The sequence below is a fragment of the Lissotriton helveticus genome, chromosome 11 (genome assembly GCF_964261635.1).
Source record: "Lissotriton helveticus chromosome 11, aLisHel1.1, whole genome shotgun sequence".
In the NCBI taxonomy this organism is placed as follows: domain Eukaryota; kingdom Metazoa; phylum Chordata; class Amphibia; order Caudata; family Salamandridae; genus Lissotriton; species Lissotriton helveticus.
This window is the reverse complement of record NC_136072.1, coordinates 1087011943-1087026279: the sequence shown is the minus strand read 5'-3', so window position 1 is coordinate 1087026279 and position 14337 is coordinate 1087011943.

The window sequence follows — 14337 nt, the reverse complement described above, 5'->3', positions numbered from 1 at the left end:
TTAAGTCCAAGCCCTTGAGTGCTGCAGAGGCAGCCAGTATAGTTCTTCAATCACCATCGACCAGTGATGTTGGCTCATCACAAGAAAGCAGCAGCAATGTCCCTCAATCAACACAGGTTGTTGTAGCGAGTGTTGAACAACCACAGCCGCAACAACAATCACATGTGCAAGTACAAGCCCAAGTACATGTGGAAGGAGAGGCAGCGCAAGGAGATGCGCAAGCAGAGGTGCATGGAGGGTCACAAGTGCCCACAATAGTTGTTCCTCCTGAAGTAGGGGCACATCAGGAAATCGACAATCAAGGCGAGGTATCATTTGAGGAAGACACTCCTCCTGATGATCATTCATTGTCTTCCACACCCCTAGCAAGGAAGAGATCAAGGGTGGTGTCTACATCTTCTTCAAGCACACCTCCTTCTGATGATACGGATCAAAATTGGGAACCAGCACCACTGCCTGAGAGTGAGGCACACCATGATCTGACAAAGGTAGTTAAGCGTAAAAGGAAGCTCGTCCAAAGTCTCAGAGTTATGGAGTGTGATGATGAGGCACAACAAGAAGTGGCGGATACTGCTGCTGATGAAGACTCTGACAACAACGACCCAGTCATCATAAAGGTCACTGCAGCTCCAGCGGGCATGCAGCAAACAGACATTTTGACCCTAGCCCGAAAAGCTGCTGAGCGTGATGATGATGATGTTGTCGACGAGGAGGCAGTGGAAACACCACCACAATCATTGGAGTTAAGTAGTACACCAACTCGTACCGCTTCCATATTTCTTTCTGGCAAGAAGGGACCTCCATCCACCTCGACCTTAATTAGTGGCGGTGAAAGTGCACAACGTACAAAAGTTGGGCAATCCAGATCCTCCACTTCATCTGGCATTAGCATCATGACCACCACCACCAGTATCGCCGCCTCCTCCAGGCCCCACAGACACTTCAAGTCCCCAGTTTGGGACTTCTTTACTGTTTGCCAAAAAAGTCCAAAGTTTGCCATTTGTACCCTTTGTAAGCTTGCAGTTAGTCGTGGTAAGTCAGGTACCAACTATGGTACCGGAGGCCAGAGAGGTCATCTTGAGAGAAAGCACACTGTCAAATGGTTTGCGCACCTAGATGCGATCAAGGAAGCCCGAATTGGAAGTCAAGAAAACGTTGATGTTGCATCTGATGATGACGAGGAGGAAGAAGACGTGTCAAACACTTCCCTTACACCCAGTACCCCTGTCAGCAGCACACCCAATGTGAGGCACACTAAGAGTGTTGGAGCGAGTGAGACACCAACGCGCAAAAGTTCACCAGCAAGCAAAATTGGGTCAACGAAGTCATTATCATCCCGTAAATGCTTGGTCCAGGGCAACATTAGAACCATGTTTTCTTCAGACGTGCCATATGAACACAACCACCCACTGACGCGTCTGTATAACACTAAGCTGGCTAAAATGCTAGCTGTGGACCTTCTCCCTTTTTCTTTTGTAGAAGCGGTAGGTTTTCTAGAATTAGTGGCAACGCTCTGCCCTAAATGGAAGGTTCCTAGCCGGTTCTATTTTGCCAGAGTTGCGGTTCCAGCACTACATGAAGATGTGCTGGAGGCGATTGGGGCAGCTTTGCAGAAGAGTGCTGTTCACACAATACATCTGACAACAGACATGTGGACCTTTGGCGCAGGCGCTGATTACATGTGCATCACTGCACACTGGGTCTCTTTTTCAGGTGTTAAAGCAAAGCTAAACGCAGGTGTTGACCCGGACCAAGTTTTTAAAGCTGCTCGGAAACATGCAACACTAGCCATGTTTGGCTTGGAGAAAAGTCACACATCCCAAAACATTTTGGACGAGTTTAACAAAAAGGTCTAGAAAATGCTATCCCCAAAAAAACGCCAGATTGGTTATGTTTCCACGGATAATGGCGCCAATGTAGTTAAGGCCATGGCGCTGGGTGGCTATTTCAGAGTGCCGTGTTTGGCGCACTGTATCAACCTGGTAGTTAAAAAATTCTTGAGTGATAGAGACAGTGCAGCGTTCGCGGTAATGGCCACCTGCCGCAAAATGTGCAACCATTTCAGCCATTCTTTTAAGGCCCGGAAGCATCTGAGGAGGCTGCTACTTCAAAGTCGAATACCAGTGAAAGCACTCATCCAGGAGGTGGCAACACGTTGGAACTCAACCTTCTACATGCTTGAGCGTCTGTATGAGCAGTATACGGTACTCGATCACTATTTCTTAACAGAGGGTACAACTCAGAAGGAGGGCCTGCGGATGGGTGCGGCGCAATGGGACATAGTTAAAAGCCTGACAGACATGCTTCGTCCTTTTGAGTTCTTCACGCGTGCAGTCAGCCAGGAGGACTGTAATTTGGGAAAAGCTATCCCATTGTTGTGCATGCTGGAGCACCAACTGATGGCGGTGTCTTCTGAGTTTGAAAAAGATGTAAAAAAAAAGACCCTTTTATTTTGTCTGAGAAATTATTAGAGCGCCTACGTGGTGATGAACGTCTTCAAAAGATCAAGACAGAACAGCATTACATTTGTGCTACTATTCTGGATCCACGCTACAAAAAGGCGCTGGCAGGCGAAGCATTCTTTCCTTTTGCTGATGAAGATGTTCAAAAGTACAAACATTGGCTAGCCTGGTCAGCCAAGAGGTTGAAAAAGAACGGCAGGTTATTGAAGGAGAAGGCAGTACATCAGCATCAGCATCAGCAGGCCATCCCCAGTCACAAGAATCCACTTCTGCACCTGTGACTGGGGCACAAGTGACCTCTCAGCCGTTAAAGACACCGGCAACTGGATCATCTGCACCACACACAACAGTAACAGTGGCTGCTGTAGAGGATTGGCTAAGTTTGCTTGGGTATGGTTCTCGAAAAAATGTCACAGGCACAGCAAAAAGTAAGCATAGTGGAGGAACCGTTGATGACCTTGAGTCGATGGTGCAGGACTATCTGAATGACTCAACAGAGGTCTTTCTTAATGATGAGCCATTGCAGTATTGGCATGGCAAAAAACAATTGTGGCCACAGCTCTCCAACCTGGCTATAAACTATTTGTCTTGCCCACTCGCAAGTGTGTCTTCTGAACGTGTTTTCAGTGCTGCTGGTGGCATTGTAACTCCCAAACGGAGCCGCCTCTCGCCCAAAAATGTGGAGCGGCTGACAATGATCAAGATGAATCAGCACCTCATACCACCAGATTACAAAGTACGAGAAAGCACGCCGCATGAAGACGAGGAGGACGGCAACGTAGATGAGGGGATTTGTTCTCTGTTCGGTGGCACTGACCTCATCCTGCCTGAATTCGCAGAGTATGATGACGAAATCTTCTTCTTATTCCCTGACACCGAGCCCTGAAAATGAGACAATGAATCAATAACTTTCTTTTTCGTCCTTATTCACTTTTATTCCTGTGTCTGTCTTTCTTTGTTTTGCACAGTTAATTTAATTCAAACTTTAATCACCTAATCCCAAAAACAAGACCATCAGCAGAACTGTCTTCACTTGTTTGCTTATTGATTTGAAGGTGCCGCAGTCTACATTCCTCAGGTTCACAAGTTCTGAAGAACATGCTCCTCTATCCTCCTCCTCCAGACTGCGATTTCCCTCAAAGCAGAGTGCTGGATTACGCCCAATGAAGAAAGACTCAGCACTTGTGGGGGTGTTCTACTTCTTTGCGGGTGAGTTGACGGCTTTGGGACCATTGCTGTGAAGCTCTAATAATGGATAAAAGTGTTTTGGACCAAATATGAGGTGGAAATTTCTTGCAGTTTTTGCTGACTTGCTTGCCTTTGAGGTGCTCTTTGGCGGGGTTCCGGGTGTTTGTGGGTGAGTTTTGGGGTCTGGGAGCACTGCTGCGACAGTCTAATCTTGATTGCATTTGCTTTTCAGGAAATCCGTGGTGGAAAACAGGAGTTATAATGATGACCTAGCTGCACAGCGCGTTTGGACCGAAGGCCGAGAGATATTGTAAGTATGAGATGTAGCTTTTTCGCTGTTTGGGGGTGTTGTCGCGTGCTTTTTTGCGGGTGGGTTGGCGGGTCTTGGCTGGGGCATTCCTGGGAAGGTCTAATACCGGATAGAAGTGTTTTGGACAAAATCCTTAAGGAAAAGCCTTTTTTTTGCTATTTCTTCTGACATCTTGCTCAATGTAGCGTTTTGGGGGGCTTCCTGCTGTTCGTGGGTGGGTTGCGGGGTCTCTGTCGAAGCACTGCTGCGACAGTCTAATCTTGATTGCATTTGCTTTTCAGGAAATCCGTGGTGGAAAACAGGAGTTATGATGATGACCTAGCTGCACAGCGCGTTTGGACCGAAGGCCGAGAGATATTGTAAGTATGAGATTTAGCTTTTTTGCTGTTTGGGGGTGTTGTCGCGTGCTTTTTTGCGGGTGGGTTGGCGGGTCTTCGGGCATTCCTGGGAAGGTCTAATACCGGATAGAAGTGTTTTGGACAAAATCCATAAGGAAAAACCTTTTGGCACTTTTTGTAAGTTAGGGTTCGTTAGGGTTAGCCCTAGCAGCAGGATTGCATGTGTTTCGGGGTGTTCTATTGCAACGCAGTTCTGGGGTTTTAGAGCACTCTTGGAGCGATGCTGGCTATGGATACTTTTGCTTGCTTGCAAGTGGTTTGAATACAATCCACGGTCGGTAAGGGTGTATTTGGGCCTACTGTTACTTTCGAAGTACGTTTTGTCACCATTTTTCTGCTAGGCATCGTTTTTGGAGATCTGATTGGGGGTCTTCCACATTTTTGCGACTGGCTTTAGTAAGGGTCTTGGTGGGAGCATTGCTGGGAAGGTCAAATTTTGTTCTAAAACACAGTTTACAGTACACCTACCTTGAGGGGAAAGATCCGCTATAATATTTTGGCCATACTTATTTATCCTTAAAAAGGTGACTCAGACAGAGCACGCAATTTCAAAAATATTGTACTGTCTATTAGGGAAATCAAAGTGTGACTTTTTGCACCACACAGCGTACATACCTTATATTTATTTATCAGTGGTATTGTAATAGCACTTCCTGTTTTCCGTTCAATAATTACAGGCCGGGTTTCAGTCAACATCCGCCAGGCAGGCAGTGGACAGGGTGTCTTCTGTCAGTGGTCACCAACATTGATGGACGAAGCGTCAGCTGGAATGGAGGAGTGACGCTAATAAGAGGAATTGTTTGCTGCATGCAACTTACTTACCAAATTCAACAGGACAACTCCAACAACATACAGAATACAGATACAGTATCCATTGTTTTCTTCTATGAGTGTGACTGCATGTGGTTAGCTTTAGTTTGTACCCAAAGATTTCTTTATCTTCAATTATTGTTTGTCCAGGCTGTGCTTTTTTTTTCTTCTCTCAACAAAACCTACCCAAAAAGAAACCCCCATTCCCATCCATTTTCCAAACCCTAACCCTCTTCCCCCGGGCTGTGTTGTTTTGCTTGATGTCTGACTAAAATGACATCAATAATTCCACACACTTGCTGGGGAGGATAAGGTCATAGCAACAGGCTGGTGAAGGAATACGAGGATATCTTCTAGACTTACTCAGCTTCAGTACTATTTCTTCTAGTAGTAGGAGCCAATGTCAAATAAATTCAACGCAAGTACTAGTTATACTTGCAAGCAAATACTTTACCATTTGTTAGGCTACATTGTGGCACTGTTCTAGTGTACTGTCACCTGCTATATTCTCGATCGTACCGTAACCGTTGTAATGCTACAGTAAGGACAAACCAGGTTTCGTTTTCTTTTTTTCCATAGGCATGCAACTGTCACTGTGTCACACCACTAGTACCACCGCAATGAGGAAATTTCACCCGCCCAGGATTGCCAACGTTAATCCCCATTTCACGTGGAGCCAGCCCTGGGCCTAGCCCTAATTTCTAACACAAATTACAGGTAAGATAAGCGTTTGGTAGGAGGTAGTATAATGGAGTATTAGGACTAGACGAGAGATTGACGGTAGTACTACTAAAGTCCTACGACTGTTCAGGAAAACAAACTTACTGTTACACCCCCGTCCCCCACCCACCAGACTGAAAAGCAGTAAAAAAACAGGTATGGTCAGATAAAGTTTAAAAATGTATATTTATGTAGCCCTAACAAAATAATCTCCCTCAAGACCCTCCCTAACCCCAACGATTGTCTTTGAAAAGTCCCAAAAAGAACCCAACTCCCAAATCCCACCCCCCAAAAGTCTCTAAAAAAAGGGCAAGGGACACTCCACTACTGGAGGGTGCTGGTGCATTTTGCGGCATGGGCATCATACTCCTTGCGGAGGGTGGCAAGCTCGAAGCGGAGGCCCTCCACCAAGTTCTTATAGTTATGGACCTCCTGCTCCAGGTAGGACATTCGGACTCCTAGGCGGCGTTGGCGTGCCTTGCAGCTCCTGTGGGGGGCAGCTGGTCTTTCTGCTGCTTGGCGGTGGCGGTTGGCTTTGTTAGCCCAGCTCCGTACCGCTGGAGCACTGCGCATGCTGGCGGCCCGTGGGGTCACGGAGGAGGATGCAGCTGTCCCAGTCGAGGATGTTGTGGTTGCACCGGTCGACTGCGTGTCCTCCTCCTCCTCCAGGGCCACCAGCCGCCGATATTCGGCGACAGTGGCATCCAGCCTCCGTTGCCGGGCCATTCGAGCCTGCTCCCTCTGTGATGTCGATTTGGAAGGAGCAACTATATGAAGAAAGAAAGACATAGTCTGTAACCAATGCTCCTTAGCATTAATAACACAAAGTGATTGAGCCGAAAGTTGGGTCACAGTACAAGTAGCAAATTGAAAGCACAGTACATAACTATTGAGGACAGTATCTATGTAACCTCCCACTTCTGCATCCTTGCTCTAACATTAGTGGTAGTTTAATGAACAAATTCTACGACCACTATGGACTTCCATTACAGTCGACTATGACAGTACACCAGTCTTCTTCTTCTTCTCTCTTGTTTAGGAAAATTGGTACGTTATCTTATGCAAGCCGGCAGAATGGCAGCACAGTGAACTTGCACCCGAGAAAAACAGTTGCACACCATGATGAGTGAGACAGACTTGCGTTACTGTACCGGTCCAGTACATGCAGGTGGTGAAGCTATTACTTTTCTATTACGGGTGGCACTGAGAATACTCTGTTACAAGGGCTACTGCTTAATTAATTTACCTTTCACCCTACAGTGCAAATGAGTACTAGAAAAGGAAAATGAAGAAGCTAAATAATTTGATTATCTATCACTTCACATGGGACGTATTTGATGACATATGGGATGACTTTAGGTGCTTTGCTTAATATTGAGTGAACAGTGATACACCCACACATGAATGACGTACTACAACTAAACTAAAGTTATTAAGAGAGGTACGGAGTGTCCACCGTAATAACCGGATATATGCTGTGCTTGCAGTTGCAATACAAAGTACTGCTACTATTCATGGTAGTATTGGACAAATTTACAATTTCTTTTCCTTGCCTTCCCTACACTGGAACGGACGTGCGGGTGCGGTGGTACATGCTCTTCAAGGTAACACTTAGTTCATCCAGCGACCATCTACTCTCTTTAGATACACATGTGCTATCTAAGAGTCAGATAATACCATGCTCCAGGCATCCATTCATTCAAAGTATACGCACACATACAGTTTCTGTTTCACCCACCCAGGCTGCTGTCCTTCCACCCATCCTTGCTTCATCATTGACCCAGCCATGCACCATACCATATTCTTTCCTTCCCAGCCACCTCGGGGGCCAAGCAAACACATATCATTCTTTTTTGCCAGCCATCATAAAATTTCGCGTCCCACTTACTTACACCCTTCTTTCGCTTTTCGTTCATCCCATCCATCACGTTCATCTAAGATCTTATTGGGATTCTTCTCACCAAAAACTTCACAGCTAAGTCGAAGTACATTTCGAGGAGGCTACTACCTGGTTGATTTGTAATACACCCGTGCAGAAAGCACACTATGCAGTCTTCAATCTCAATAAGTAAGGAATATATAGCTTACCTGTTCCCGCCACCACCGTGCGAACCCTCAAAGGACCGTCCGCCGGCACTTGCACCGCATCCTCCCCAGAGTCCTCCTCGCCCAACACCACCACCTCCGCGCTGGCCCCGCCACCAGATGTTCCACCTACAAAGTACATTTAAGAATGTTAGAATACACCACTCACTACTATATAATATTTGGTCTAGGAGTAATAAAGAAATGTTAAAAAAACAGAATACAATGTAATAATTTGTGACTGTCTACTCTAAAGTAAAAATGTCCCTTTTTCCAGGGAAGGCTGTTGTCTTGCTGCACTTTTATGCACAACTGATGAATGCTTGCTTTTTATTTTTAACACGCACCACTTTTTCTCCTAACAGACAGAAGCTTGACTTCTAAGAACACGACCAGGATCAAGTTCAAACCAGGTGAGAGCTCGGCTCGACCACAAGAAATGTGTCCAATTAATCGTCAGCACTAAGCACTTTTCCGTTTTCAGTTAAATAGTTTTATGACAAAGTTGATTTTAATAAATGTGTTTACTTTTAATAAAGCTTTTAAACTTAAATAGACTCTGTGGTTTTTGGTCCTCCAGACTAGAGTGGATGAGCTAAAGGTTTTGGAATTTTTGCAAGCATGAGTGCCTCTGACACTTCTTGACTGTGACTCCGTACTCTTGTCCTGCGTAGGATAATCTAATGATCATTGGGGATCAATCATCGGTGACTTCGGGAGCTAAATGACTAGAATAGAATAGAATGGGAGTCCAATGGAATTGCCAAATGTCCAATCTTAGTTAGCTACACAGACAGACTAATAAGAATAATCTAGTAATACCACAGGGAGTCATATTCGAGGCAGGATAAGAATTTAGATCCAGTCTACAAGAAGATCAAAGACGATTTAGAAAAAATCGAATGAGGAACGCTAGGAAAAAATAGGTACTCTTTATTAAAATTAAAACTTACTGGGGCCAGCAAAGGAGCCCTCGCCTGCCCGATCCTGGCCTGCATCCTCCTGAACAGCACCCTCCTCCTCCTGTGTCCTCTTGCCCTTGGGGGGAGCTGATGTACAACATGAAAGAAAGAAAGACCAGAAAACATGGATGAGATTTGTCAACCAAATCAAACATTTCAAAAGAACAATAACAAAATATTTTGGAGAAATAGCAAATAGATAGACAACTATTCCACGGGATCTATCTCATGTGGTATACTACGTTATTCGTATTGCCTGATTTGCGGACCGTTGACTTAGAAAGTTCCTATGTAACTCAATAAACAGACTACTAAAGAGGTTTGCCTAGGCCTGGCAGGCAGCAGTCCGCAGCACGCGAAGTGACAGACAAAGTCCATCCTGCTTGCAGATCAGTGAATACTCAAACTATCAATCCACCCACCACCACCACTATTTCTTCTTATAGCCATGTGTCTAAAGGAAGGACTGGACTTCAGTCTGTTGGGGCTGATTTAGAAGTCCCTTGCGGCTCATTTTCCTCCATTGTTGCGTGACTTTTGTGACGCAGCGGCAGAACAAAAGACTCGCCATGGTGTTGGTGTGGCGTATATATTAAAAAAAAACACATATGGGAAATGCATCAAGTTGTAAAGCCCTGCGCCATCAGGGGGCGTTCTGGCGCAAGGGAGGGCGTTCCTGCGCAGGAACGAATCCTAAAAGTGGCTGAGGGAAATCTACAAGATGTCAATCAGTCACTTTTAGGACAATGATGCATGACTCAAACCCTGCGCCTGCTTGAAGCTGACGTACGGCTTGATGCAGCATTGGGGAGATAGGGTACCCCAGAGCATTGCTGGAGCTGCGCCATCGTTGGCACGCAACTCCAGCAATGCGCCGCCTTTACGGCACAGATGCGTAAGGCTTCTGTGACGTTTTGGGCCAATGGGTGGTGGTGGCATGGCACACAATTACTGCCGCATCCCTGCTACTTTGCAGGGATGCGCCGGTAATTGAAAATATGACCCTTAGTGTCTAGCATTACGCAGTTCTTATCTTTACACTACACTCATACATAATTTCTCAGGCCAATGAAATGAACACAAAATACAAAACAAATAAGCATAGTAGCAAGCAAGGCTACTAAGAAGGAGAGCAGTGCACCTGAAATGCATAGAAGATTTTGAAATATAATTTACCTACAATGTAATCGGCAGCATTATTGCTCTTGGTAAAGAACAAAGATTTGCAAATAACAGAGCCGGATAAAACAGAGTAGTGATGAATAGCTACTACTACTCACCAAGCCCGGGGACCTCTACGCCGAGTGCGTCCAGCAAGTCCCGTTCCCGGTCCATGACATCCGTCCAGCGGTGGGTGGCCTGGTTATAGGTGCGCCGGACCCCAGAGAGCTTAAACATGGCCCGGCACACCTTCTCCCACCGCTTCCGGCGCTCCCGGATGCCATAGCCGGTTGCGATCTTGCCGCCTCCCAGGATGGTCTTGGGGAGGCGGCGCTGGACGCAGAAGATTAGTGCGCCCACCTCCTCCGCGCTAAAGATCTCCCGTGGCACCACTTGCTCCCCCTCAAACGCCCGCACGGGAACCGGGCACGGGGTGCGGGACCCTTCCCCTTCTCAGGGTGCTTCCCGGCTCCCTTTACCATGGTCTGGGCAGAAATAAAGTTAAATGATAAAGAAGAAATAGAATAGTGAAGAAGAAAAGAAAAGAGTTTAAAAAAGTAGTTTAAAAGTAACTAAAAGTAGCAGAAAACACAAAAATATAGAGCTAGAAAAATAGAGGGATAGATAATAAGTAAAATAGATCAAATAAACTTCAAACAAGCAAAGGATGGCAGAGATTCAGAGAGGATACAGAAAGCATGCCCAGAACCATAGCAATGAATGAGAAACAAGATGGCCGCGCCCGTTCACGACCGCGTGGGTAAGTTCGCGCGAGATTTTCCTCGCGAGCACGCGCGAAATTGTACTAGCGAGCAGCACACTTTGCGAGATTACACATAGCGGCCGGAAACGGAATTACGTCACGCAAACAAGATGGCCGCGCCCGTGTACGACCGCTAGGGTAACTTGGCAAACGTATAGCTACAAGCGCCTTGCGAACACGCACAAAATCACGCGAACATACACGCCGCAAAAAAAAAATTCGTGTATTCGCAAGCATTCGCGGCTTCCGAAATCGATCTCGCACGGATTCGCGCCCCAAAAAATGCGCGAAATTGCAGAAAAAACGATTTTTGCTAAACTGAAAGCAATGAGCAGGTGCAAAAGTTCAAACTTAACATTAGTAACATTCACTCTAGTGCTTCCTGAGGGGCCCCTCCAGAGTTTGCAACTATTCTATGACCCTGCTATGACCCAAACAGCAGGCTCATAGAATAGCTACAAGTAGACCATAAAGGTCCTGTGAAAACAAATTGCACTGCAACAGAAAGCAAATTACAGATAAGGAAGGAAGCAGGTGCCAGCCAGACTGGAACTTTCAAAATAACTGACACATTAATCAACCCCAAATTAATTCATGGCAGTTGAAGTAGGGGAGGTGTGCTTGCTTTTTTCAACCCCCATAATCTACAGTGATAAACAAACCTAATGGGTGGCAGTGAGGATGTACCAGAGGGTGGCATGGGTGTCCCAGAGGGTGGCAGTGGTGAAACAGAGGGTGCTGTGAACCTGTGATGATAAACCAGACGTAGAAACAACATAGTCGCGGCCGTTGCGAGCCGAAAAGTAAGTTCGCAATTGCGAAATTGGCCACAAATCCTCGCGAACGCTCGCCAACACAAAAAACGGGAAAATTCGCAAATCGGCGAGAGTTCGCGTATTTTCGCGGATTGCGAATCCGTAAATCCGCAAATTCACGTACGCGAGATCCACTAGATCCGCCCATGCTTACTTGGTAGTTTGGTCTGCCATGTTCCCATGATGCACTGGGTCAGGGTCAGACTAATTTGCATATAGCCAGGTTCTGAGCTGGGATGGTGTAGTGAGCTAAAAAACGGTGATGGATCAAGCCCTGATCTTTTGACTGGGTATAAGTGTTCTGTTTAATTCAAATGCTCTGTCCATCACCACCCCCTTTTCAGAATCGTGCTTTGAAGCAAAGTATTGGCCATCTTGAAATGGTAAAACAATAATACAACAGATAATCCTATGCCCATGTTAAAAATGGCAACAGGCTTTGTCACTTTTCTAGCTCGCCTTAGATGGCATTGCATTATCCTAAAATTTATGATCTTTTGACTGGGTATGAGTGTTCTGTTTAATTCAGATGCTCTGTCCATCACCACCCCCTTTTCAGAATCGTTTCGGCCACTATAGGAGTGGCAGGGTATGCTCAGACATGAGTCCCTTGCTCACTGCACCATCAGGATTCAAGCAATCCGGGCCGAAGACGGCTGCAATGCCAGAAACCGGTCCCCGGAAGCTTGTTTCCTTTCCAGTAAAGAATTGGCTTGGTAGTTTGGTCTGCCATGTTCCCATGATGCACTGGGCCAGGGTCAGACTAATTTGCATATAGCCAGGTTCTGAGCTGGGATGGTGTAGTGAGCTAAAAAACGGTGATGGATCAAGCCCTGATCTTTTGACTGGGTATGAGTGTTCTGTTTAATTCAGATGCTTTGTCCATCACCACCCCCTTTTCAGAATCGTTTTGGCCACTATAGGAGTGGCAGGGTATGCTCAGACATGAGTCCCTTGCTCACTGCACCATCAGGATTCAAGCAAGCCGGGCCGAAGACAGCTGCAATGCCAGAAACCGGTCCCCGGAAGCTTGTTTCCTTTCCAGTAAAGAATTGGCTTGGTAGTTTTGTCTGCCATGTTCCCATGATGCACTGGGCCAGGGTAAGACTAATTTGCATATAGCCAGGTTCTGAGCTGGGATGGTGTAGTGAGCTAAAAAACGGTGATGGATCAAGCCCTGATCTTTTGACTGGGTATGAGTGTTCTGTTTAATTCAGATGCTCTGTCCATCACCACCCCCTTTTCAGAATCGTTTTGGCCACTATAGGAGTGGCAGGGTATGCTCAGACATGAGTCCCTTGCTCACTGCACCATCAGGATTCAAGCAAGCCGGGCCGAAGGCGGCTGCAATGCCAGAAACCGGTCCCCGGAAGCTTGTTTCCTTTCCAGGAAAGAATTGGCTTGGTAGTTTGGTCTGCCATGTTCCCATGATGCACTGGGCCAGGGTCAGACTAATTTGCATATAGCCAGGTTCTGAGCTGGGATGGTGTAGTGAGCTAAAAAACGGTGATGGATCAAGCCCTGATCTTTTGACTGGGTATGAGTGTTCTGTTTAATTCAGATGCTCTGTCCATCACCACCCCCTTTTCAGAATCGTTTTGGCCACTATAGGAGTGGCACGGTATGCTCAGACATGAGTCCCTTGCTCACTGCACCATCAGGATTCAAGCAAGCCGGGCCGAAGACGGCTGCAATGCCAGAAAACGGTCCCCGGAAGCTTGTTTCCTTTCCAGTAAAGAATTGGCTTGGTAGTTTGGTCTGCCATGTTCCCATGATGCACTGGGCCAGGGTCAGACTAATTTGCATATAGCCAGGTTCTGAGCTGGGATGGTGTAGTGAGCTAAAAAACGGTGATGGATCAAGCCCTGATCTTTTGACTGGGTATGAGTGTTCTGTTTAATTCAGATGCTCTGTCCATCACCACCGCCTTTTCAGAATCGTGCTTTGAAGCAAAGTATTGGCCATCTTGAAATGGTAAAACAATAATACAACAGATAATCCTATGCCCATGTTAAAAATGGCAACAGGCTTTGTCACTTTTCTAGCTCGCCTTAGATGGCATTGCATTATCCTAAAATTTATGCTAGAAAAAACAAACAAATAACGTGAGCAGATTTAGATTGATTTATATTATTGCTGGTGTTGTTGAAGAGCTCCATATAAAAAGGAGATTTCCTCCTAAAGACTCGAAATGCCCCAGGGTTCCCCCATTTGACAAACACTTGGGATACTACATTTGCACGAGTGTGCGTTTATAGGTTTTGTGTGGGGGTGTGTGTGTGTGCGGGCGTGTGCGTGCGTGCACGTTTATGTGTGTGTATAAATAAATACACATAGATTTATGTATATGTTTCCATACCTGACATTTCAACACCCAACTATAAGCCACATTACCCATTGGTTTTTTTTTTTTTTTTTATTTTTTTTTTTTTTATTGAAAGTTCATGACAATATCCAATAAATACAAGAGAAACATATTAATATAGAGAGACATAATGAGTATACACCAAGGATGTTAAAACAGATAAAAAACCAATAGTGTAGGAGGAGTAATAATATATATATGAAGGACAGGAGGGAATATCTACATAGGTATTAAGAGCTTTGGCATGTGATTTTCGACCGCCTCCATGCTGCCACCGGTAGCCACATCCTTAGACCCA